Here is a 22,188-nt window from a genome sequence, read left to right as displayed (position 1 = left end):
AAAATGAAATCTTCATCTCCATAAAGCATTTCAGCCGATGGAAGCATGAAGTGCTCCAAAATCTCCTGATAGCTAGCTGCATTGACCCTGCCCTTGATGAAACACAGTGGACCAACACCAGCAGCTGACATGGCACCCCACACCATCACTGACTGTGGGTACTTGACACTGGACTTCAGGCATTTTGGCATTTCCTTCTCCTCAGTCTTCCTCCAGACTCTGGCACCTTGATTTCCGAATGACATGCAAAATTTGCTTTCATCAGAAAAAAGTACTTGACACCACTTAGCAACAGTCCAGTGCTGCTTCTCTGTAGCCCATTTCGGCACCTGTAGCCCATTTCCTGCACACGCCTGTGCACGGTGGCTCTGGATGTTTCCACACCAGACTCAGTCCACTGCTTCCTCAGGTTCCCCAAGGTCTGGAATCGGTCCTTCTCCACAATCTTCCTCAGGGTCCGGTCTCCTCTTCTCGTTGTACAGCGTTTTCTGCCACATTGTTTCCTTCCAACAGACTTACCATTGAGGTGCCTTGATACAGCACTCTGGGAACAGCCTATTTGTTGAGAAATTTCTTTCTGGGTCTTACCCTCTTGCTTGAGGGTGTCAATGATGGCCTTCTTGACATCTGTCAGGTCGCTAGTCTTAAGGTACCTTCACACATAACGATATTGTTAACGATATCGTTGCTATTTGTGACGTAGCAACGATATCGTTAATGAAATCGTTATGTGTGACAGCGACCAACGATCAGGCCCCTGCTGGGAGATCGTTGGTCGCTGAATAAAGTCCAGAACTTTATTTCGTCGCTGGACTCCCTGGAGACATCGCTGGATCGGCGTGTGTGACACCGATCCAGCGATGTCTTCACTGGTAACCAGGGTAAACATCGGGTAACTAAGCGCAGGGCCGCGCTTAGTAACCCGATGTTTACCCTGGTTACCATGCTAAAGGTAAAAAAAAACAAACACTAGATACTTACCTACCGCTGTCTGTCCTCCAGCGCTGCGCTCTGCACTCCTCCTGTACTGGCTGTGAGCCGGAAAGCAGAGACAGGAGGAGTGCAGAGAAGAAGAGCGCAGCGCTGGAGGACAGACGGCTGTAGGTAAGTATCTAGTGTTTGTTTTTTTTTACTTTTAGCAGGTGCCTTCTGGGAGAAGCGAAGTCTCCCTAAGCTAGAAGATCGTTGGGTACAGCCGGGACCAGCTGCTTCGAAAGCATCACCAAACCGCGCGCCTTACGGTGCGCGAATTTTTGCCTGTAGGACATTATTGCAAGAGAGCTTGGCTGAGTAGATTACACAAGAAGGAAAACACACAGCAAGTCAGCAGGATCTAGGAGCAACATGGCAGATGTGACAACCTACATGGTGAGCTGCAGCATGTGCTACATGTTCACAGATCGACCAGAAGAAGAATCCAATTTCACCTGTCAGAAGTGTAGACTAGTGGCCCTTTTAGAAGAAAAGGTGCGGGGTCTGGAAGAAAGAATAGCAACTTTGAAACTCATCAAAGAGAATGAAGACTTTCTAGACAGAACAGAAGCATCTCTACTGGTCACAGAAGGTGCAAAAAGTGTCAGAGAACCTCCAAAAGCAGATGAGTGGAAGCATGTGACCAAAAGAAGCAAGAAGACCATGGAGAAATCACCAACCACACAACTGAAGAACCGATATCAAATCTTTGTAGAGGATGAAGATGGCACACCTAAGAATGAAGCAATACCAGCAAGCAAAAAAGAAAAGGGCACACAGCAACAAGTGACAGCAAAAAGTACAGCCAAGAAGCAACGAAGAGTGGTGGTGGTGGGAGACTCACTACTGAGAGGCACCGAAGCAGCCATCTGCAGACCGGACATAACTGCAAGAGAAGTATGCTGCCTTCCAGGTGCGATGATCAAGGATGTGACCGATAGGATACCAAAGCTCTTCAGCTCCAAGGACGTCCACCCATTTCTTCTGATACATGTTGGCACCAATGACACGGCAAGGAAGGACCTACCGACAATCTGCAAGGACTTTGAAGAGTTGGGGAAGAAAGTAAAGGAACTGGATGCACAGGTAGTTTTTTCTTCTATCCTTCCAGTAGACGGGCATGGCACCAGGAGATGGAACAGGATCCTTGATGCAAACAACTGGCTAAGACGATGGTGCAGACAACAAGGATTTGGATTCCTGGACCACGGTGTGAATTACTGGTATGATGGACTCCTCGCCAGAGACGGACTACACCTCAACAAACCTGGGAAACACACATTCGCCAGAAGACTCGCTACACTCATCAGGAGGGCGTTAAACTAGAAGAAGAGGGGACGGGAAGAAAAACATTAGACTCGAACAAAGACGACCCAGGAAAACATACTCAGAAGGGAGGTAAGAACATTTCTAAAACAATCCACAGTGAGGAGATTGGAACAAAACAAAATCCTCTAAACTGCATGCTCGCAAACGCCAGAAGCCTGACAAACAAGATGGAAGAACTAGAAGCAGAAATATCTACAGGTAACTTTGACATAGTGGGAATAACCGAGACATGGTTAGATGAAAGCTATGACTGGGCAGTTAACTTACAGGGTTACAGTCTGTTTAGAAAGGATCGTAAAAATCGGAGAGGAGGAGGGGTTTGTCTCTATGTAAAGTCTTCTCTAAAGTCCACTTTAAGGGAGGATATTAGTGAAGGGAATGAGGATGTCGAGTCCATATGGGTCGAAATTCATGGAGGGAAAAATGGTAACAAAATTCTCATTGGGGTCTGTTACAAACCCCCAAATATAACAGAAACCATGGAAAGTCTACTTCTAAAGCAGATAGATGAAGCTGCAACCCATAATGAGGTCCTGGTTATGGGGAACTTTAACTACCCGGATATTAACTGGGAAACAGAAACCTGTGAAACCCATAAAGGCAACAGGTTTCTGCTAATAACCAAGAAAAATTATCTTTCACAATTGGTGCAGAATCCAACCAGAGGAGCAGCACTTTTAGACCTAATACTATCTAATAGACCTGACAGAATAACAAATCTGCAGGTGGTTGGGCATTTAGGAAATAGCGACCACAATATTGTGCAGTTTCACCTGTCTTTCACTAGGGGGACTTGTCAGGGAGTCACAAAAACATTGAACTTTAGGAAGGCAAAGTTTGAACAGCTTAGAGATGCCCTTAATCTGGTAGACTGGGACAATATCCTCAGAAATGAGAATACAGATAATAAATGGGAAATGTTTAAGAACATCCTAAATAGGCAGTGTAAGCGGTTTATACCTTGTGGGAATAAAAGGACTAGAAATAGGAAAAACCCAATGTGGCTAAACAAAGAAGTAAGACAGGCAATTAACAGTAAAAAGAAAGCATTTGCACTACTAAAGCAGGATGGCACCATTGAAGCTCTAAAAAACTATAGGGAGAAAAATACTTTATCTAAAAAACTAATTAAAGCTGCCAAAAAGGAAACAGAGAAGCACATTGCTAAGGAGAGTAAAACTAATCCCAAACTGTTCTTCAACTATATCAATAGTAAAAGAATAAAAACTGAAAATGTAGGCCCCTTAAAAAATAGTGAGGAAAGAATGGTTGTAGATGACGAGGAAAAAGCTAACATATTAAACACCTTCTTCTCCACGGTATTCACGGTGGAAAATGAAATGCTAGGTGAAATCCCAAGAAACAATGAAAACCCTATATTAAGGGTCACCAATCTAACCCAAGAAGAGGTGCGAAACCGGCTAAATAAGATTAAAATAGATAAATCTCCGGGTCCGGATGGCATACACCCACGAGTACTAAGAGAACTAAGTAATGTAATAGATAAACCATTATTTCTTATTTTTAGGGACTCTATAGCGACAGGGTCTGTTCCGCAGGACTGGCGCATAGCAAATGTGGTGCCAATATTCAAAAAGGGCTCTAAAAGTGAACCTGGAAATTATAGGCCAGTAAGTCTAACCTCTATTGTTGGTAAAATATTTGAAGGGTTTCTGAGGGATGTTATTCTGGATTATCTCAATGAGAATAACTGTTTAACTCCATATCAGCATGGGTTTATGAGAAATCGCTCCTGTCAAACCAATCTAATCAGTTTTTATGAAGAGGTAAGCTATAGACTGGACCACGGTGAGTCATTGGACGTGGTATATCTCGATTTTTCCAAAGCGTTTGATACCGTGCCGCACAAGAGGTTGGTACACAAAATGAGAATGCTTGGTCTGGGGGAAAATGTGTGTAAATGGGTTAGTAACTGGCTTAGTGATAGAAAGCAGATGGTGGTTATAAATGGTATAGTCTCTAACTGGGTCGCTGTGACCAGTGGGGTACCGCAGGGGTCAGTATTGGGACCTGTTCTCTTCAACATATTCATTAATGATCTGGTAGAAGGTTTACACAGTAAAATATCGATATTTGCAGATGATACAAAACTATGTAAAGCAGTTAATACAAGAGAAGATAGTATTCTGCTACAGATGGATCTGGATAAGTTGGAAACTTGGGCTGAAAGGTGGCAGATGAGGCTTAACAATGATAAATGTAAGGTTATACACATGGGAAGAAGGAATCAATATCACCATTACACACTGAATGGGAAACCACTGGGTAAATCTGACAGGGAGAAGGACTTGGGGATCCTAGTTAATGATAAACTTACCTGGAGCAGCCAGTGCCAGGCAGCAGCTGCCAAGGCAAACAGGATCATGGGGTGCATTAAAAGAGGTCTGGATACACATGATGTGAGCATTATACTGCCTCTGTACAAATCCCTAGTTAGACCGCACATGGAGTACTGTGTCCAGTTTTGGGCACCGGTGCTCAGGAAGGATATAATGGAACTAGAGAGAGTACAAAGGAGGGCAACAAAATTAATAAAGGGGATGGGAGAACTACAATACCCAGATAGATTAGCGAAATTAGGATTATTTAGTCTAGAAAAAAGACGACTGAGGGGCGATCTAATAACCATGTATAAGTATATAAGGGGACAATACAAATATCTCGCTGAGGATCTGTTTATACCAAGGAAGGTGACGGGCACAAGGGGGCATTCTTTGCGTCTGGAGGAGAGAAGGTTTTTCCACCAACATAGAAGAGGATTCTTTACTGTTAGGGCAGTGAGAATCTGGAATTGCTTGCCTGAGGAGGTGGTGATGGCGAACTCAGTCGAGGGGTTCAAGAGAGGCCTGGATGTCTTCCTGGAGCAGAACAATATTGTATCATACAATTATTAGGTTCTGTAGAAGGACGTAGATCTGGGGATTTATTATGATGGAATATAGGCTGAACTGGATGGACAAATGTCTTTTTTCGGCCTTACTAACTATGTTACTATGTTACTATGGTAACCAGGGTAAACATCGGGTTACTAAGCGCGGCCCTGCGCTTAGTTACCCGATGTTTACCCTGGTTACCGGCATCGTTGGTCGCTGGAGAGCGGTCTGTGTGACAGCTCTCCAGCGACCAAACAGCGACGCTGCAGCGATTCGGATCGTTGTCGGTATCGCTGCAGCGTCGCTAAATGTGAAGGGGCCTTTACCCATGATGGGGGTTTTGAGTAATGAACCAGGCAGGGAGTTTATAAAAGCCTCAGGTATCTTTTGCATGTGTTTAGAGTTAATTAGTTGATTCAGAAGATTAGGGTAATAGGTCGTTTAGAGAACGTTTTCTTGATATGCTAATTTATTGAGACAGGTTTTTTGGGTTATCAGGAGTTGTATGCCAAAATCATCAGTATTAAAACAATAAAAGACCTGACAAATTTCAGTTGGTGGATAATGAATCTATAATATATGAAAGTTTAATTGTAATCATTACATTATGGTAAATAATGAAATTTAACACAATATGCTAATTTTTTGAGAAGGACCTGTACTTTATCTCTCAAACATTAATCTCCGCACATTGGAGTAAGACAAGGTGAAAAATTCATTTCTGCCGGGGAGAGCCGGAGAGTTGACTCACACTGGAGATAATAAATAACATTAAACGCTGAAATTAAGATAGTGAAATGTGACTAATTGCCACAAAATCAGACCATGGCACAGTATAGAGGATTAAATACCTTACTGACTGGTACCAGGGATGAAAATAAGACAGACACCGACTCCCAAGATAAAAAAAAAATCTATAAAATAAACTCAAGACGTCAATAACTCAGTAGAATTAGGAATATGCATCTACTGTGTATATAGAGCCTTGAAAAAGTATTCATACCCCTGAACTCCTCCACATTTTTTCATGTGACATCCACAAACTTACCTTCATGACCCCAGCTTTTTTCGGTTTTGCATTTAAGTTTTTCACTCCCCTCCTTCCCAGAGCCATAACTTTTTTAATTTGCAATCCCACACTTGTTTTTTGTTTGACTTTTTTGCTAGGTTCTCTAAATGCTAAAACTGACCTGCCAGGTCATTACTAGTTCATAGACACCAAACATGTCTAGGTAATTTTTTATCTAAGTGTTGAAAAAAAATTCCAAACTTTGCTAAAAAAAAATTGCGCTATTTTCCGATACCCGTAGCTTATTTTTTCCGTGCCGAGCTGACGTTTTTAGTGATACCATTTTGGTGCAGATACTTTCTTTTGATCGCCCGTTATTGCATTTTAATGCAATGTCGCGGCAACAAAAAAACGTAATTCTGGCGTTTCTAATTTTTTCTTGCTACACCGTTTAGCGATCAGATTAATCCTTTTTTTTTAAATGATAGACTGGGCGATTCTGAACACGGCGATACCAAATATGTGTAGGTTTGATTTTTTTTTTTATTGTTTTATTTTGAATGGGGCGAAAGGGGGGTAATTTAAACTTTTATTTATTTTTTTTTTTTTTCATGTTTTTTAAAACATTTTTTTACTTCTGCCATGCTTCAATAGCCTCCATTGGAGGCTAGAAGCTGGCACAACTCGATTGGCTCAGCTACATAGGAGCGAAGCTCAGATCGCTGCTATGTAGCTGAATTCCTGCATTGCTATGAGCGCCGACCACAGGGTGGCGCTCATAGCAATCCGGCATCAACAACCATAGAGGTCTCGAGACCTCTGGTTGTTATGCCGACGCATCGCTGAACCCCAATCATGTGACAGGGGGTCAGCTATGCGCTCATTTCTGGCCTGATGACCGGAAGCGCTAGTTAAATGACGCTATCACCCTTTGACAGTGGCATTTAACTAGTTAATAGTGGCGGTTGAATCCGATTCCACCCGCCGCTATTGCGGGCACATGTCAGCTGTTCAAAACAGAGCCCGCATCAAAGCAGGGGATCTGACCTCGGACATACCCATCCAAGGTCAGAAAGGGTTTAAAAAAATCCCTTCCCATGTCATGCTGTCAGCAATAGCACCACATGGAAGAGAAGTGTCACAAGACGTAAGAACCTGAGAACTAAAGTGATACAAAAATGTAACAAAGACGGAACTGCAACCATCTCACAGAGATGTCCAGGCCAACTATGAAAGTCAAAACCTAAACAGGAGGGTCTTCTGATAAGAAAAGTTGAAGAAAATGGACTGGACATGCAAGTTTACTGCAGGTAGCGAAAGAAGTAGAAAGCTGAATCGGGGTGCGTGTTTCCTGTGAGACAATACGGCGTACACTGCAGAGGAATGACATGCATGGGGGTCATCCATGGAGGAAGCCACTTCTAAAGCCCATGCACAAAAGGCTTACATTTGCCAGGGTCCATGCTGAAAAAAAAAGATGACTACTTGGACTCTATTCGCTGGAGTGATGAGACCAAGACAAATGCTTTTCGCACTGATGGCTGCAGTACTGTATGGTATCACAAAGGTGAGGAGTACAAAGAAAAATGCATGGTGCCTACAGTGAGACATGGTGGTGGCAGTGTCTTTATGTATGGCTACATGAGCGGTGCTGGGAGCTATATTTCATTGAGGACATCATGAATTCACAGATGTACTACTGTATGCTTAATGAAAAGATGCCGCCATCACTCTGTGCCCTCGGTAGACGTGCACTTATCCAACATCACGATCCAAAACACACATATGTTGTATTTCTGAAGAACAGAGTGAAAGTGATTCAGTGGTCAAGTGTCTCCTGATCTGACCGCAATCAAAACATTTATGGGAAATCACTCTCCATTAAGCATCCAGGCTCCAAAAGAAATAGTTCTTGAAGAATGATAGAAGATAAAAGTTGGAATGTGTCACCAACCTGTTTGTTCTATGACTAGAAGACTTGGTGATGTCCTTACAAATCACGGAGGTCATACATAATACTACATGTAGTAGTTTTTGATGTGGGGTGTACTCATTTTTGTATCAAATAATTTGTGTAAAGCTGAAAAGTTATATTATAATCATACTTTCGTGTTGTGGATTAAAAATACAGTTCTATCAAACTCAGTGTCTTCAAAATCTTGGAAATTGTTCATGCGTTGAGTGAGATATTGATTAAAATCTTACTTTTCAAAGGGGGTGTACTCATTTATGCTGAACACGGTTTATGCGGGTATGTTATTCTTATGGCTTAGTGGCATTATTTAAATATGATGTCATTATAATGGTTTGTGGAGGTGTATATCGCTAGTATATACTATGATCAGCGGGGTCGGGGTGAAATTTCTCAGGTTTTTTGAAGATCCGCTGCGAATAAGACCCTTAAAATGTTATCTGATCTGCAGTAACCACCAGTTCGAATCTTCTAGATAAATCATTCCTCCATTCTGACTGGTCGGTAAAAGTAGTAACAGCGCCGTGACCTCTACAGTAAATGGATAAATATGAATACTGATGCATCCAGGCGTGCAATTGTCTTTTCTTTTTCTTTTTTTACAATGCACAAGAGATAACCAACTTGAAGAACGGGTTCTAACCGACTGTAAACCAAGTGAAAGGTAACTATGTAATAGGGCTTTAATAATGCCGTGAAACACTATAATGATGAGGCGCTGCACTCGGAGGAGGAGGGCACAAGACGTTATTTAATGTGCCGCAGGAAACCCACGAAAAAACGAAATAGGGGACAAACTAAGAGAAAATAATATTGAACAGGGGTGTAAAAATAAAGATTGGTATCAAAAGGTTCCTGGGCCTCATAGACATAGAAAGAACATGGATTATAAGCAGATTAGAGGGGAATGAACACATACAGTTAGGTCCATATATATTTGGACAGAGACAACATTTTTCTAATTTTGGTTATAGACATTACCACAATAAATTTTAAACAAAGCATTTCAGATGCAGTTGAAGTACAGACTTTCAGCTTTTATTTGAGGGTATCCACATTAAAATTGGATGAAGGGTTTAGGAGTTTCAGCTCCTTAACATGTGCCACCCTGTTTTTAAAGGGACCAAAAGTAATTGGACAGATTCTACAATTTTTTAAAAAATGTTCATTTCTAGCACTTGGTTGAAAATCCTTTGTTGGCAATGACTGCCTGAAGTCTTGAACTCATGGACATCACCAGACGCTGTGTTTACTCCTTTTTGATGCTCTGCCAGGCCTTCACTGCGGTGGTTTTCAGTTGCTGTATGTTTGTGGGTCTTAGTGTCTGAAGTTTAGTCTTTAACAAGTGAAATGCATGCTCAATTGGGTTGAGATCAGGTGACTGACTTGGCCATTCAAGAATATTCCACTTCTTTGCTTTAATAAACTCCTGGGTTGCTTTGGTTTTATGTTTTGGGTCATTGTCCATCTGTAGTATGAAACGACGACCAATCAGTTTTCCTGCATTTGGCTGGATCTGAGCACACAGTATGGCTCTGAATACCTCAGAATTCATTCGGCTGCTTCTGTCCTGTGTCACATCATCAATAAACACTAGTGACCCAGTGCCACTGGCAGCCATGCATGCCCGCGCCATCACACTGCCTCCGCTGTGTTTTACAGATGATGCGGTATGCTTTGGATCATGAGCTGTACCACGCCTTCGCCATACTTTTCTCTTTCCATCATTCTGGTAGAGGTTGATCTTGGTTTCATCTGTCCAAAGAATGTTATTCCAGAACTGTGCGGCTTTTTTAGATGTTTTTAGCAAAGTCCAGTCTAGCCTTTTTATTCTTGATGCTTATGAGTGGCTTGCACCGTGCAGTGAACCCTCTGTATTTACTTTCATGCAGTCTTCTCTTTATGGTAGATTTGGATATTGATACGCCGACCCCCTGGAGAGTGTTGTTCACTTGGTTGGCTGTTGTGAAGGGGTTTCTTTTCACCATGGAAATTATTCTGCGATTATCCACCACTGTTGTCTTCCGTGGGCGCCCAGGTCTTTTTGCATTGAGGAGTTCAGCAGTGCTTTCTTTCTTTCTCAGGATGTACCAAACTGTAGATTTTGCCACTCCTAATATTGTAGCAATTTCTCGGATGGTTTTTGCCTGTTGTTGAAGCTTAAGGATGGCTTGTTTCACCTGCATGGAGAGCTCCTTTGACCGCATGTTTACTTCACAGCAAAACCTTCCAAATGCAAGCACCACACCTCAAATCAACTCCAGGCCTTTTATCTGCTTAATTGAGAATGACATACCGAAGGGATTGCCCACACCTGTCCATGAAATAGCCTTGGAGTCAATTGTCCAATTACTTTTGGTCCCTTTAAAAACAGGGTGGCACATGTTAAGGAGCTGAAACTCCCAAACCCTTCATCCAATTTTAATGTGGATACCCTCAAATGAAAGCTGAAAGTCTGAACTTCAACTGCATCTGAATTGTTTTTTTTTTAATTCATTGTGGTAATGTCTATAACCAAAATTAGAAAAATGTCGTCTATGTCCAAATATATATGGACCTAACTGTATCCCATATACCCAGGTGTATATTGTATTCTGTTCTGTAGTAATATATGGATGCAAAATCTGGAGAATAAAGATCAAAGACAGAAGAATTGGCGCCTTTGAAAAGTGGTGCTGGGGAAGAATGTTATCAACATCATGGATGGCAAGAAGAACAAACAAATAGATTTTTGGAACAAATCAAGCCAGAAAGAAAGGATCACCAAGCTACAACTTTGGACACATCATTCGAAGAGGAAAATCACTGGACAATCACATCATGATCAGAAGAATAGAAGGAACAAGGCAAAGAGGAAGATCAGCAACCCGATGGCTTGATACAACCAAAATAATGGCGGAGAAGACCCTGGTGGACCTATCTAGGCTTGAACAAGATCGATCTTCCGAAAGAGAGGTCGTCCATCAAGTCGCCATGGCTCGTTATCGAGCTGAAGGCTGTAAATAAATATATATTGTTTTCCCTGTGTTTGATAGATGAAGAGTGAACATGGAATTTATTCAGCTTATAGTGGAATGAACACAGATTCCAGATAATTTACAGTGATCAATAATCGATTTCTTGAATCTCAGTGGATCACAGCCCTAATAGGCGACTACAAATGATCTCACAGTGACTTCCCTCTGCTCGACCTTACGTCGGGTGCAGAAAAATGTCGCTATACTCTGGATGGGACAGAGAGGCGACCGTCACATGTAACCAATGAGTAGGACACGTACATGATATCTGTCGTGTGTTGGATGACTGCTTCTATATCTGTCTTGTTCAGCACCGGATGTAAAAAAAAAAAAAAACTCCTAAACTTTACTTTTTAAAGTGGTGGTCCGGCACCACTCCACATTTGGAGGTATTACGCATGGGTCCTATTTTAGATGATCCCTCAGTGTCTACTGGATGACAGGCTGCATGGTCGCATCATGCAACCATGCAACCTGCCATCTAGATGTGGCAGAGCTCGTGGGACAAATAGATTAAAAGCATCTCTGCAGAAAAGTGAGGAATAGGGTTGAGCGAAACGGGTCGAACATTTTCAAAAGTCGCCGACTTTTGGCTAAGTCGGGGTTTCATGAAACCCGATCCGACCCCTGTGCGGGGTCGGCCATGCGGTACGCGACTTTCGCGCCAAAGTCGCGTTTCAATGACGCGAAAAGCGCCATTTCTCAGCCAATGAAGGTAAACGCAGAGTGTGGGCAGCGTGATGACATAGGTCCTGGTCCCCACCATCTTAGAGAAGGGCATTGCAGTGATTGGCTTGCTGTCTGCGACGTCACAGGGGCTATAAAGAGGCGTTCCCGCCGACCGCCATCTTACTGCTGCTGATCTGAGCTTAGGGAGAGGTTGCTGCCGCTTTGTCAGAAGCAGGGATAGCGTTAGGCAGGGTCCATTAACCACAAAACCGCTTGTGCTGCAGCGATTTGCACTGTCCAACACCACCCTCGGTGTGCAGGGACAGTGGAAGTTTTTTTTTTTTTTTTTTTCCCCTCAGCGCTGTAGCTCATTGGGCTGCCCTAGAAGGCTCCCTGATAGCTGCATTGCTGTGTGTACGCCGCTGTGCAAACCAACTGCTTTTTTCAAAGCACAAATCCTCTTGTTCCTTCCTTTCTGCACAGCTATCTTTTTTGTTTGTCCACACTTTTTATTTCATTTGTGCATCAGTCCACTCCTTATTGCTGCCTGCCATACCTGGCTGAGATTACTGCAGGCAGGGAGATAGTAGCTGCCTGCCATACCTGGCTGAGATTACTGCAGGCAGGGAGATAGTAATTGTAGGACATTCCCTGTTTTTTTTTTTTTTTTTTTTTTGGTGGGAGATTAAGATTGGCAATTTGGCATTTCTGCTAGAGTGCCATCCCTGTGTGTGCCATCTCTCTCACATAGTGGGCCATAGAAAGCCTTTTCATTTTTCTGTATTTTTTTTTGTGGGGTGTATAAATTCTCCCTGATAAAAATACAGTGGGAGATTAATATTGGCCTTTGGGCTTGTGTGCCAGTCCTGAGTGTGCCATCTCTCTCACAAATAGTGGGCCATAGAAAGCCTATTTTATTTTTTTTTGGGTTTTATAAATTCTCCCTGAAAAAAAGGGAGATTAATATTGGCCTCTGGGCTTCTGTGCCAGTCCTGAGCGTGCCATCTGTGCCAGTCCTGAGCGTCCCATCTCTCTCACAAATAGTGGGCCATAGAAAGCCTATTTAATTTTTTTTTTGGTTTTATAAATTTTCCCTGAAAAAAGGGAGATTAATATTGGCCTCTGGGCTTGTGTGCCAGTTGTGAGCGTGCCATCTGTGCCAGTCCTGAGCGTGCCATCTCTCTCACAAATAGTGGGCCATAGAAAGCCTATTTAATTTTTTTTTTGGTTTTATAAATTTTCCCTGAAAAAAGGGAGATTAATATTGGCCTCTGGGCTTGTGTGCCAGTTGTGAGCGTGCCATCTGTGCCAGTCCTGAGCGTGCCATCTCTCTCACAAATAGTGGGCCATAGAAAGCCTATTTAAATATTTTTTTGGTTTTATAAATTCTCCCAGAAAAAAAGGGAGATTAATATTGGCCTCTGGGCTTCTGTGCCAGTTGTGAGCGTGCCATCTGTGCCAGTCCTGAGCGTGCCATCTCTCTCACAAATAGTGGGCCATAGAAAGCCTATTTAAATATTTTTTTGGTTTTATAAATTCTCCCAGAAAAAAAGGGAGATTAATATTGGCCTCTGGGCTTCTGTGCCAGTCCTGAGCGTGCCATCTGTGCCAGTCCTGAGCGTCCCATCTCTCTCACAAATAGTGGGCCATAGAAAGCCTATTTTATTTTTTTTTTGGGTTTCAGAAATTCTCCCTGGAAAAAAAAAGGGAGATTAATATTGCCCTTTGGGCTTGTGTGCCAGTACTAAGCGTTCCATCTCTCTCTCTCTCTCAGTCAGTGGGCCATAGAACGCCTATTTTTGGTTTTATTTGTTTTCTAAATTCTCCCTGAAAAAATCATTTTATTTTATTTGGTTTCTAAATTCTTCCTGATAAAATCATATTTTTTTTATTATTTTTTTTTCTAAAGTCTCCCTGAAAAAAAAAAAAAAAAAAACAACCAAAAAAAACAGTGGGAGATTAATATTGGCCTTTCTGCTTGTGTGCCAGTCTTGACTCCTGGGTGCGTCATCTCTCAGTCAGTGGGCCATAGAACGCCTATTTTTGGTTTTATTTGTTTTCTAAATTCTCCCTGAAAAAATCATTTTATTTTATTTGGTTTCTAAATTCTTCCTGATAAAATCATATTTTTTTTATTATTTTTTTTTCTAAAGTCTCCCTGAAAAAAAAAAAAAAAAAAACAACCAAAAAAAACAGTGGGAGATTAATATTGGCCTTTCTGCTTGTGTGCCAGTCTTGACTCCTGGGTGCGTCATCTCTCAGTCAGTGGGCCATAGAACGCCTATTTTTGGTTTTATTTGTTTTCTAAATTCTCCCTGAAAAAATCATTTTATTTTATTTGGTTTCTAAATTCTTCCTGATAAAATCATATTTTTTTTATTATTTTTTTTTCTAAAGTCTCCCTGAAAAAAAAAAAAAAAAAAACAACCAAAAAAAACAGTGGGAGATTAATATTGGCCTTTCTGCTTGTGTGCCAGTCTTGACTCCTGGGTGTGCCATCTCTCTCTCTCTCTCTCTCCAATTGTGGTCCATAGAAAGCCTACATTTTTTTTCCTTGATTTGGGTTCCAAAATCTACCAGAGAAAATAACTCCATCAATCATTGGTAGAAAAATATTGGCCTCTGGGCTTGTGTGCCACTCCTGATTCCTGTGTGCGTCATCTCTCACTCAGTGGCCCATAGAAAGCATATAGTTTGTTACATTTGTTTTCTAAATTCTCCCTGCAAAAATCTATTTTTTTTTTTTTGGGGGGTTTCTAAAGTGTTCCTGAAAAAAATAAAAATAAAAAAAAAATAATAGTGTGACATTAATATTAACATTTGTGCTTCAGTGACAGTCCTGCGTGTGGGGCATCTCTCTAATTTGCAGCCACCAAAAAAAGAGTGTGTAACATTGGGCCTGATTTTCGCTGTGGTCTCACCAACCTGTAAAGGGGTAGCTAAATCATACAGAAGTTATAGCTCACCGTGTAAGTTGTGTGACTGCAACAAATAACGTTAGTTTGGTTACGTTTTTAAAACAATGAGGAAGTCTAGTGGAAGAGGTCGTGGCCGGGGGCGTTCATTGTCAGCTGGTAATGAGGGTAGTGGTAGTGGTGGAGCATCAGGTGGTCGTGGGGGAAAAAATATTGCACCTAAGTCTGGAGCTGTGGAGCCAGGTTCGTCGTCCGGCTACACAAGGCCTCGAACGCTCCCTTTTCTGGGATTAGGAAAACCGCTTTTAAAGCCGGAGCAGCAAGAGCAAGTTTTGGCTTATCTTGCTGACTCAGCCTCTAGCTCTTTTGCCTCATCTCGTGAAACTGGTAAAAGTAAAAGCAGCGCGTCGTTAGTGGATGTTCACGGTCAGGGACAAGTCACTTCCTTGTCCTCTTCAGCAAAAACAACAACAGAGAAGAATGCAGCAGGCGACACAACGGGTTACTCCATGGAGCTCTTTACACATACCGTCCCTGGCTTAGAAAGTGAAGCAGTTAACAGTCCATGCCCATTACAAATTGAATCTGACATGGAGTGCACTGACGCACAGCCACAGCCAGACTACTATGCTGGTCCTTTGACTCAGACCACAACATTGCCCTCGCAGGGTGCTGATCAAGAATCAGACCCTGATGAGACTATGTTGCCCCATCACGAACGCTATACCACCGAACGACACGGTGACACAGACGAAGTTGCGCAGGAGGTACAAGAAGAGTTATTAGATGACCCAGTTCTTGACCCCGATTGGCAGCCATTGGGGGAACAGGGTGCAGGCGGCAGCAGTTCTGAAGCAGAGGAGGAGGAGGGGCCGCAGCAGGCATCAACATCGCCACAGGTTCCATCTGCCGGGCCCGTATCTTGCCCAAAACGCGTGGCAAAGCCAAAACCTGGTGGAGGACAGCGTGGCCATCCGGTTAAAGCTCAGTCTGCAATGCCTGAAAAGGTATCCGATGCTAGAAAGAGTGCAGTCTGGCATTTTTTTAAACAACATCCAATTGATCAGCGCAAAGTCATCTGTCAAAAATGTTCTACTTCCTTAAGCAGAGGTCAGAATCTGAAAAGTCTCAATACTAGTTGCATGCATAGACATTTAACCACCATGCATTTGAAAGCTTGGACTAACTACCAAACGTCCCTTAAGGTTGTTGCACCCTCGGCCAATGAAGCTAGTCATCAACGCAACATCCCTTCCGGCAGTGTAGGACCACCATTTAGCGCACCACCTGCTGTATCTGTGCAGGTATCTTTGCCAGGCCAAAGCAGTCAGGGTCAGGGAATCACCAGTTTCGTAGTAGGAAACACTGCATCTAGGGCACCGGCGGCAACAATACCATCTCCCACCGTCTCTCAGTCTGCCATGTCCACCGGCACCCCCGCTAGTTCCACGATCTCCAGCTCTCCAGTCCAGCTCACCCTACATGAGACTATGGTTAGAAAAAGGAAATACTTAGCCTCGCATCCGCGTACACAGGGTTTGAACGCCCACATAGCTAGACTAATCTCGTTAGAGATGATGCCCTACCGGTTAGTTGAAAGCGAAGCTTTCAAAGACCTGATGGACTACGCTGTACCACGCTACGAGCTACCCAGTCGACACTTTTTTTCCAGAAAAGCCATCCCAGCCCTCCACCAGCATGTTAAAGAGCGCATCGTCCATGCACTCAGGCAATCTGTGAGCACAAAGGTGCACCTGACAACAGATGCATGGACCAGTAGGCATGGCCAGGGACGTTACGTGTCCATCACGGCACACTGGGTAAATGTGGTGGATTCAGGGTCCACAGGGGACAGCAAGTTTGGGACAGTTCTGCCTAGCCCACGGTCTAGTAAACAGTTGTCTGTAGCCGTTCGCACCCCCTCCTCCTCCTCCTCCTCGTCCTCCTGCAGAAGCAAGAGCTCGTCCACAGACCGCAGTCGCACAAACACTCCATCCGCACCTGCCACTGTTGCACACCAGGTCTCCCATTATGGGGCAGCTACTGGCATACGTCAGCAGGCTGTATTGGCTATGAAGTGTTTGGGCGACAATAGACACACCGCGGAAGTTCTGTCCGAGTTCTTGCAGCAAGAAACGCAGTCGTGGCTGGGCACTGTAGATCTTGAGGCAGGCAAGGTAGTGAGTGATAACGGAAGGAATTTCATGGCTGCCATCTCCCTTTCCCAACTGAAACACATTCCTTGCCTGGCTCACACCTTAAACCTGGTGGTGCAGTGCTTCCTGAAAAGTTATCCGGGGTTATCCGACCTGCTCCTCAAAGTGCGTGGACTTTGCGCACATATCCGCCGTTCGCCTGTACACTCCAGCCGTATGCAGACCTATCAGCGTTCTTTGAACCTTCCCCAGCATCGCCTAATCATAGACGTTGCAACAAGGTGGAACTCAACACTGCACATGCTTCAGAGACTGTGCGAACAGAGGCGGGCTGTTATGTTTTTGTGGGAGGATACACATACACGGGCAGGCAGTAGGATGGCAGACATGGAGTTGTCAGGTGTGCAGTGGTCGAAGATTCAAGACATGTGTCAAGTCCTTCAGTGTTTTGAGGAATGCACACGGCTGGTTAGTGCAGACAACGCCATAATAAGCATGAGCATCCCCCTAATGCGTCTGCTGATGCAAAGTTTGACGCACATAAAGGATCAGGCGTCTGCACCAGAGGAAGAGGAAAGCCTTGATGACAGTCAGCGATTGTCTGGTCAGGGCAGTGTACATGACGAGGTACCGGGCGAAGAGGAGGTGGAGGATGAGGAGGATGATGGGGATGAGTATATTTTTAATGAGGAAGCTTTCCCGGGGGCACGGGAAATTGGTGGCGTGGCAAGGCCGGGTTCTGGTTTTTTGAGGGACACAAGTGACGTAGATTTGCCTGCAACTGCCCCTCAACCAAGCACAACCGCAGATTTGACAACGGGAACTTTGGCCCACATGGCGGATTATGCCTTGCGTATCCTCAAAAGGGACACACGCATTACAAAAATGATGAACGATGACGATTACTGGTTGGCCTGCCTCCTTGATCCTCGCTATAAAGGCAAATTGCAAAATATTATGCCACATGAGAACTTGGAACTAATATTAGCAACAAAACAATCAACTCTTGTTGACCGTTTGCTTCTGGCATTCCCTGCACACAGCGCCCGTGATCGTTCTCACACGAGCTCCAGGGGCCAGCAGACCAGAGGTGTTAGAGGGGCAGAAATCAGAAGTGGCGTTGGACAGAGGGGTTTTCTGACCAGGTTGTGGAGTGATTTTTCTATGACCGCAGACAGGACAGGTACTGCAGCATCAATTCAAAGTGACAGGAGACAACATTTGTCCAGTATGGTTACAAACTATTTTTCATCCCTTATCGACGTTCTCCCTCAACCGTCATTCCCATTTGATTACTGGGCATCCAAATTAGACACCTGGCCAGAATTGGCAGAATATGCATTGCAGGAGCTTGCTTGCCCGGCAGCTAGTGTCCTATCAGAAAGAGTATTCAGTGCTGCAGGTTCAATACTAACAGAAAAAAGGACTCGTCTGGCTACCCAAAATGTAGATGATCTAACCTTCATTAAAATGAACCACAACTGGATTTCAAAATCTTTTGCCCCACCCTGCCCGGCTGACACCTAGCTTTCCTATGAAAAGGTCTTGCCTGTGGACTATTCTGAATGACTTTTCCAATCTCGTAATTTTCTTCACCTGATTGTCCAGCATACGACATGTTTCCACCTCACGAAATGGCCAAACTCCCCACACGGGGCCGTGCTATCGCCACTTTGCGCTTGGACCCTTGAGAGTGCTGTTTGTCTGAAGAGGTGGGTGTGGCCGCTTTTGGTCGACGGCACTGCCACTGGGTCCCTCATAGTACAATAAAGTGTCTCTGGCGGTGGTGGTGCGCACCCAACGTCAGACACACCGTTGTAATATGAGGGGCCCTGTGCCTGTACCGCCGGCCACAAGACAGTTCCCCCCCCCAGCTCAAACAGTGCTCTACCACTAGCAAAATTATCTCTCACAGCTTCACCAATGTGTAGTCTAGCCGCTGACATCCTTCAATGCCTGGCACTGACAATACCATTGTTTTGACATTTTTGTTATGTTAGGCCTTCGAAGCCTGTCTGCGGTCCCTTCTTTCTACAACTACTACACTGACCAGGCCACTGCTGGCCGTGTTACCCTGGAACCAATTTAAAAGTGCCTACAGTCAGCCCAATTTTGTTATGTTAGGCCTTCGAAGACTGTCTGCCGTCACTCCTTCCACTAGACTTCCACTGACCATACACTGCTGCCCATGTACCCCTGGAACCAATTTAAAGTGCCTACAGCCAGCCCAATTTTGTTATGTTAGGCCTTCGAAGCCTGTCTGCGGTCACTCCTTCCACTAGACTTCCACTGACCAGACCACTGCTGCCCGTGTACCCCTGGAACCAATTTAAAAGTGCCTACAGCCATGTGTTATTATTTTAGGCCTTCGATGCCTGTCTGCGGTCACTCCTTCCACTAGGCCTCCACTGACCACACCACTGCTGCCCGTGTACCCCTGGAACCAATTTAAAATTGCCTACAGCCAGCCCAATTTTTTTATTTTAGGCCTTCGATGCCTGTCTGCGGTCCATTCTTTCAACTACTACTACACTGACCAGGTCACTGCTGCCCGTGTACCCCTGGAACCAATTTAAAATTGCCTACAGCCAGCCCAATTTTTTTATTTTAGGCCTTCGATGCCTGTCTGCGGTCCATTCTTTCAACTACTACTACACTGACCAGGTCACTGCTGCCCGTGTACCCCTGGAACCAATTTAAAATTGCCTACAGCCAGCCCAATTTTTTTATTTTAGGCCTTCGATGCCTGTCTGCGGTCCATTCTTTCAACTACTACTACACTGACCAGGTCACTGCTGCCCGTGTACCCCTGGAACCAATTTAAAATTGCCTACAGCCATGTGTTATTATTTTAGGCCTTCGATGCCTGTCTGCGGTCACTCCTTCCACTAGGCCTCCACTGACCACACCACTGCTGCCCGTGTACCCCTGGAACCAATTTAAAATTGCCTACAGCCAGCCCAATTTTTTTATTTTAGGCCTTCGATGCCTGTCTGCGGTCCATTCTTTCAACTACTACTACACTGACCAGGTCACTGCTGCCCGTGTACCCCTGGAACCAATTTAAAATTGCCTACAGCCAGCCCAATTTTTTTATTTTAGGCCTTCGATGCCTGTCTGCGGTCCATTCTTTCAACTACTACTACACTGACCAGGTCACTGCTGCCCGTGTACCCCTGGAACCAATTTAAAATTGCCTACAGCCAGCCCAATTTTTTTATTTTAGGCCTTCGATGCCTGTCTGCGGTCCATTCTTTCAACTACTACTACACTGACCAGGTCACTGCTGCCCGTGTACCCCTGGAACCAATTTAAAATTGCCTACAGCCAGCCCAATTTTTTTATTTTAGGCCTTCGATGCCTGTCTGCGGTCCATTCTTTCAACTACTACTACACTGACCAGGGCACTGCTGGCCGTGTACCCCTGGAACCAATTTAAAATTGCCTACAGCCAGCCCAATTTTTTTATTTTAGGCCTTCGATGCCTGTCTGCGGTCCATTCTTTCAACTACTACTACACTGACCAGGTCACTGCTGCCCGTGTACCCCTGGAACCAATTTAAAATTGCCTACAGCCATGTGTTATTATTTTAGGCCTTCGATGCCTGTCTGCGGTCACTCCTTCCACTAGGCCTCCACTGACCACACCACTGCTGTCCGTGTACCCCTGGAACCAATTTAAAATTGCCTACAGCCATGTGTTATTATTTTAGGCCTTCGATGCCTGTCTGCGGTCACTCCTTCCACTAGGCCTCCACTGACCACACCACTGCTGTCCGTGTACCCCTGGAACCAATTTAAAATTGCCTACAGCCATGTGTTATTATTTTAGGCCTTCGATGCCTGTCTGCGGTCACTCCTTCCACTAGACTTCCACTGACCAGACCACTGCTGCCCGTGTACCCCTGGAACCAATTTAAAAGTGCCTACAGCCAGCCCAAGTTTGTTATGTTAGGCCTTCGATGCCTGTCTGCGGTCACTCCTTCCACTAGGCCTCCACTGACCACACCACTGCTGTCCGTGTACCCCTGGAACCAATTTAAAATTGCCTACAGCCATGTGTTATTATTTTAGGCCTTCGATGCCTGTCTGCGGTCCATTCTTTCAACTACTACTACACTGACCAGGGCACTGCTGGCCGTGTACCCCTGGAACCAACATCAGAAAATATAAAAATAAGTATTTTGCTTATAAAAAAGAAAATACTGGTGAGATATCAAATGCAGACATTTTAACATTAAAAACAAACACACAACTCTAATCTGGTACAGTACTAAAAATGGCCACCAGCTACAATTACTTTCTCCTGCAAGTAGTTAACTGAAAGTTTTTTTAAATTGAAAACACACATATGGCATCCACCGAGTGTTGTCCTGTCGCGTCTTCTTTATATTATTGCCGAGAAGATGCAAAATAATGAAAATAATAAAATCATTAATTACCAAAATAATAGAGAAAGTCAACACCACATTGCAAATAAACATTCATTCCAAATAAAGAAGCAGGGCGCGTCCGAGGGTGAGTATATACCTAATAAGAATATAATCACCCTCGGACGCGCAATGCTTATTTCCAACAGCCTTCCTTCCTAAGAATCAGCCCTTCCGTCGTGTAGAGAGACGTTGTGTTACACTCCAAGGTGTTCCCCAGGTTGCCTTTCCTGAGCTTCGATCTTCCGGCTCTCGTTTAGTAGTTCTTGGAAACTACTCTGCATTAGGCCTTCAAATTGGGTATGGGGTGTAGAGAGATGGTGTGTTCCACTCCAAGGTGTTCCCCAGGTTGCCTTTCCTGAGCTTCGATCTTCCGGCTCTCGTTTAGTAGTTGTTGGAAACTACGCTGCATTAGGCCTTCAAATTGGGTATGGGGTGTAGCGAGAGGGTGTGTTACACTCCAAGGTGTTCCCCAGGTTGCCTTTCCTGAGCTTCGATCTTCCGGCTCTCGTTTAGTAGTTCTTGGAAACTACACTGCATTAGGCCTTCAAATTGGGTATGGGGTGTAGAGAGAGGGTGTGTTACACTCTAAGGTGTTCCCCAGGTTTCCTTGCCATTGCTTCGGTCTTCCGACTCTCGTTTAGTAGTTGTAGAAAAGTACACTGCATTAGGCCATACAAAATGGGTATGGGGTGGAGAGAGATGGTGTGTTACACTCCAAGGTGTTCCCCAGGTTGCCTTTCCTGAGCTTCTATCTTCAGGCTCTCATTAAATTGTGGTTAAATGGAACAACTGCATTTGGCGTACTAGTTGGTTTGGGGCCTA

The 22,188-nt window shown here is 44.2% G+C and overlaps 2 protein-coding genes across 2 annotated transcripts in view; both read right to left on the bottom strand.

Annotated features, from left to right (window-relative positions):
• The window catches only part of ADGRF5 (adhesion G protein-coupled receptor F5), a 226,538-nt gene that overhangs the window by 135,127 nt on the left and 69,223 nt on the right, over window positions 1-22,188 (bottom strand). The window lies entirely within an intron of this gene.
• Window positions 1-22,188, bottom strand: part of LOC138637929 (sialidase-like) — a 45,252-nt gene that overhangs the window by 18,981 nt on the left and 4,083 nt on the right. The window lies entirely within an intron of this gene.

This window comes from Ranitomeya imitator, chromosome 5 (assembly GCF_032444005.1).
Source record: "Ranitomeya imitator isolate aRanImi1 chromosome 5, aRanImi1.pri, whole genome shotgun sequence".
NCBI lineage: Eukaryota > Metazoa > Chordata > Amphibia > Anura > Dendrobatidae > Ranitomeya > Ranitomeya imitator.
The sequence above is the reverse complement of the archived record's forward strand: the minus strand, read 5'-3'. Positions and strand labels throughout refer to the sequence as shown.